Consider the following 6,000-nt stretch of genomic DNA (forward strand, 5'->3'; position numbering starts at 1 on the left):
TTTCAACAAGAAGAGATGAGGATCAACATCAGAAATCAAAGGATCAGCAACAATAATGAGCAGAACCCAGAAAAATAGAACTAACAACTCAGGAAGGTTTCAAAATCCAGTAATTGCTCAGTCAACACAGAAAACTCGAACTTAACCCAGAAAATGCACTCAACCAAGACCGGACAGAGTGGTAAACCCAGCAGCAACAACAAACACCCAAAACAAAAGGACTGAATTCAAAAAACTGTTCGAAATCAAACTAGAACACCTCTGGACTTTCAGCAATTAAAGAGAGATCAAGGGAAATGTGAATTAATAACCAGAACATCAAAATTAACGTACAATTTCCAATGAAACAGTGATTTTTTTTTTGGATTTTCCAAAATTTTTGTTTGTTTTTGGCTTTTGAAGTTTTGAATTTCAGTTCTTAGATCTAAAAATGAAGAGAATGTTTGTGAGGGGTGATTTTTTTTGGCTGAAAAGGAACCCTTTCACAAGGCATGAAAATGCCAATTTATAGGCAAAGATAAGGGCAGCCCTTCAATATTCTGTTTTCAATCTTAGTCCCTTATTTCCCAACTTATTCCCCAAGTAACTATTACCAAAATTATTAAAACTTACACTAAAACCCCATTTGGAATGTCTTGGAAGGTTCTTTTAGCCATACAATGCCTATACTACCCCTGCCCTGATTTTGAAATTACCAAACTTAATAAAAGTTACCCTTTCCTATGCCTGAACTACCCTTACTTTCACTTTGGAATTACTACCCAACCACAACCCTTTATTAGAGTTAAAACTAACTGTAATTATCCCTATCAGCTATAACCAATTGATTATCCTAAACTAAACTAAATTAAACTAATTAAAACAGCTAGTAACAAACCAAATAAAACTGAGAACAGATTAGAATTAAACAAAACCCAAACGAGATTGATTAAGGACTTACTGAACGAGAATTATTCTGATAATCAAAAACTAAAACTTAAAGCAAATCAAAACAAATAATCAGAAACCAACACCTAATCCGAACACAAAAACTCAGAGCAGAAATTAAAGCAATGGAAACTAGCCTAGAGATTAACAATTATGAGAACCAAATCAATCCAACTAAAGAACGACTAATCAGAACTAGACCTAAAATATTTGAATGGAACTATGCTTAAACGAGTGACGAAATTAAAAACTAAGCTCACAATTGATTAAACATGGAACCATCATGTAATTAATTCAAGCTAGCATGAAAGAAGCATAGAAGAAACAAAAACAAACTTGAGCCAAAGCATTCACTGTTACGACTCGACTTCCCCCGCCTCTCAATTCGAATTTCGAGTGACTCTGGTGATATTTGAACACCGCTGATGGTGATTTCGTCATGAAAGAGATGAGGTGTTGACATAGTATCAACTTGAAGCGGTTTTGGGAAAATTAGGGTTTTGATGAAATCTTTGAATTAAGATTTGACAGGCCTGGGGATGATTCGAAGAAAATTAGGTCAGAGACGGACAGAGGAGAAGGAGGAGGACCTAGGGTGTCAATTTGGTGGTGATTGGGGACGACGCCGCTGTGGAAGGCGGAGACGGCGGTGACAAAATCCAATATTCGAGCAGACCGGGTATGATTCGAGGGAAACTGATAAGAGATTCATGATGAGGGCGTTGAGGCGATCTAGGGGTGTGATTTTGGGGGTCAACGGAAGTGATGGTGTCTTCGCCGGCGGCGAAGCTGTGGCGTTACAGACGAGGGAGTACGAGGAAGATGAAGGCTGTTCGTTCAGGGTTTAGGAATTTCGGACACTTATAACTAACGTGGACCTTAGATCAATGGTGATGGGCGGCCTGGATTAGTCCTATCCTAAACGGGGTCGTTTTGGGAAATAAGGATTTGGACAGGGTGGGAAATTGGATTGGGCCTGGGTCGGAACACTGATTTGGGCTGAGGTTTGGGTTAAATTGAGATGAGCCCAATTTTGTTCTTGTTTGTTTTTTTCTCTTTTATTTCTTTTATCTATTATTGTATTTTGTTTTTCACTTTGTAATTTTGTATTTATTTTTTCTGATTTTATAAAATTGCAAAAATTAAAATAAAGTCCTAATATATTTCAAAATTAAACTAATTAATTCCTAAAATTATATTAAAATCTATTTCGGGACGAATTCACAATTAAATAATTAAAAATACAAAAGTGAACTATTTTTTGTCATTTTCTTTATATTTTACTCTAAAACAAATCAACTCCTAAGTAATACTAAAAAAAATGAAATTAAACCTAAATGCAAATATTATTTTGTATTTTCATATGAATTAACATGCACAAATAAAATGCAAACAATTAACAGGAAATGACACAAAAATGTACAAAAATTGTAAAAATAAAGAAAAATTATTTTGTTTGAATTTTGGGAATTTATTCATATATAGGGCGAAAATCACGCGCTCACACCTAATAGTAATTTTTTTTTTTTTTTTTTTTTTTTTTACATTATAAATGTGTAGAAGTTAAACTTCAGTCAGCAAGAAGGAGCCCTAGTCAGCTAGCCTTTTGGCATAGCCTTCTTGGTGTTAAGTGTTAATTTTTTTTATCGGATGTCTCGTAAGAACGAAAGTGTTACTCCCTGCGGTCCACTTTAATTTAAGTAACTTTTCGGTTGTTTTCATATATATTTAGAAATTTCTTTTTTAAATATTAATTAACAATATAATTGACCCTATTAACCTTAATGTGTTCACTGAAAATACATGAAATATACTCCTAGGTTTTTTACTTCAAAAACAACTTTGAAAAAAAAGAAATTAATTCTTTTTTTGATATTTGAAAAAATCACATATTGTGGACCACAAAAAAAAAAATCAAAAAATCAATTAAAATGGACAGGAGAAAATAATTAATTGTGCTAAACTTCTTTACTAGGTTATAATAACTATACTTTTATGGTCCAGCAACTATCTTTTTCCACAGGTTGATAGATTTATGGTGATAACATGTTGTGGCCACACATATTGCTATAATACTTCATTTTCGTTTGTTTTTGGGATGGAGAAAAAGGCCCCCACCTAGCTTGAGGACTTATAATTATAATAGCTAGTACTTCCCTTTTACTTATTGCTTTATCTATTTTTCTTAAAATTTATATATAACTATTAAAAACCTTTAAGAATTCACATTCATTTTATTATTTCAAATGTTGACATCATGTTTTTAATATCAAGATACATGTTAATTAACTTTTATTTTTTGATATTTCCTTAATTGTGACGCCACTAGTATAATATTTGCGCAAACTAATATCTTGAACTCTGTATTTAGTTAAACTAAGTCATAAAAATGGGGAAGAAAAGACAAAGTAATTCTTGTCAAACGAGTCAACATATTTGTTTCCTTGCGAGTTGCGACGGAACAGCTGTTATCTAACATTTGTACTAAAACAGTCTAACCAAGACCATGACCACGAGGTTTGGTTCATTTAATTCTGTTTCCATCATTGCTTACGTATATAAAGTAGAACAAAATTAAAAGAAGATGAAAAAACAAAAATTAACGGGTTAAATGGTAAACAATGCTACTATATGCACATGTACCAGTATAATAATTATGATTTAGTCTATGTATATAGACCTTATATATATTATATGTAGCGATTAGCGACTGTCACCAACTCATTCATAGTTGTTACTGTATAGCTACAGAATCGAGCCAGAAACAATAGGAAGTTTGTGTATCACGTAGGTGGAGTCACATGCACATTAAGCGGGTCGGGTTGAAAGCTCTATTAGACGGCTGATTTCCGCAATTAGATAATTAATTAGTTGAGTGACCCTATTTATATTTTGATCCTGTCAGACTTGGAAGCTTGTGGGGCAGAACTTGGTCACAAGTTCTAATGGATGGGCAAGCTTTCGTCATGAATTTAGTACAAATTGTATATATTATAATAAATAGATAATTTTTGAACAAATTACAAAAAGAATCGTGATATATAAGTTCTGATGGATTGACAAGACTTATTACCGTAGGTTCTGAGGAGTCGTCATTAAGAATATTGCCACAAGTTCTACTTGTTCTTGTTTTATTCTTTTTATTTAGTTATTATTGTTATTTAAGAATTGGTTCCAACAATATTCTTAGAGGCTTAGCTGATGTGTTTAAGAATTATTTATTATTCTTATTTAACAATATTCTTCTTAATAAATTCAATCTAAACACTTAATGGTCAACTAGAAATTATCCAAGCTCCCGGAGAGGATTTTGTACTCCAATTTAGATTGTGCATTTGTTTTGACCTCTTAGTTCTCTTTTTAGAGGTGTAGCTAATGTGAAAATACCTATATTAAAATTTTTCACTTTTACTTCACCGCCCTTTCAAGAAGTAATCATGCCATTGCCCCAACCCCAAGAAAAAACAAAAAAAAATAAAAAAAATCAAGAATTTAAGTTTTCAAATTAGATATATGGGGGTGGAGGGACTGCGCAAGAATGAAGAAAGAACATTCTTATTTGATAATCTAAGTGTAGAATAAAGAGAAAAGGAGAGCTTTCACCATAGTTTAAAGCTAGGTGTTAGAAGAAAAATGAAAAAGATGAAGCAGCTTTATCAGATGGAGACTGAGGAAATAGTAAGCTAATAAGTGAGGATGATGAAGTTGAGAGAGTTAGAGAAAGATTAGATTGAATAGATTGATGGATAGAGATATAAATAGCTAGTGTGAAGTAATAATCATTGCTAAAAACCAGATTATTCTGTGGAAATTGGGGCCACCCATTGATTCCATAAAGCTTTGTCACATGTCTTTCAAACCTCCTAAAATCTTCAAAAATCTCATGGCTAATCATCTCCTTTCTTTTTCACTTTATTTTTTGCCTCCCTTTTCTCCCCTAGTAAGATTTACTATCATTGCCATTTTGAAAGTAGAAAAATTATTATATACTCATTTACACACACAATAATTTCTCTAATGTCATCTCTTTACTAATCATTTCTCTTGCTTTCGATATTGTACCAGACCCTTTCTCGGTCCCTTCCCCTTACCTTCACTTCCTTTCTTTCTCATATCTTATTAACTACTTCTCTGTTTCGAGAGAAGTGGTGTCTTAGAGTAATGATAAAGTTATTTTCATGTGATCTATAGGTTATGGACTCATGGGTACAAGCCGTGAATGCATCCACTAATGCTTGCATTAGGTAGGGTGTCTACATCACACTCATTGATGGACGCAAAATCGGATGGTCCTTTTTCTATCTCAAGAACATTTTTTTGTGTGTGTGTTCTTTAAACTTTTCTGGTATTTAAAAAATAAATTCTTCCTATTTTCTGGAGTGCCGTTTTGTTTCATGATTCTCATCAAAGGGCAACGATAACAAATGAAGGTCAAGCATCGAAATGAACTTTCCGTTCCATTTGGAGTAGGAGTTTGACATCAGAATATGAAAAAACTCGTACACTTACATTTAACATGAATTGTAAGATCAGTTAAAGAAGTTGTGGGGACTCTAGAGAAAAGTTTTGACTAATTAAATAGTCCCACGTACTTAAAGAATAGACTTGTAATGAAATGGTGGGTCTTAAAATGTTTTGATACCCACTGAAAATATTATTGTTTGCTTAATATTTAAGAGATGAAACGTGTGTTGATCGTAAGTCTGCAGGTGTGACATATAAAAGATCATAACTTGCTCTAAATAAATGAAATTGTCCCTCTAAAGATAAAATTATTTTGCCGTTATTTCTAGAAATTAAGGAAGTGTGTTACACGACTATGTAATACTGCTCCAATACCTTATCCGATTCATGATTTGAACATTATAGTCTCGAATTTGGGATTCTTATAGATGAACCCATATATTATATCTGTCTCTGATTGTATCTTGTTATATATAGTAAGTGACTTATCTTATTGAAGATTACTTGTAAGTATATTTATTTTTGTAAAAATCTGTTTATATTACGAGGGTATAGAAGCTAAACTCAAAATATTAGTTGTATACCAATATCTACGTTGAAATAATCATG

The sequence above is a fragment of the Nicotiana tabacum genome, chromosome 16, assembly GCF_000715075.1.
Source record: "Nicotiana tabacum cultivar K326 chromosome 16, ASM71507v2, whole genome shotgun sequence".
In the NCBI taxonomy this organism is placed as follows: Eukaryota; Viridiplantae; Streptophyta; class Magnoliopsida; order Solanales; family Solanaceae; genus Nicotiana; species Nicotiana tabacum.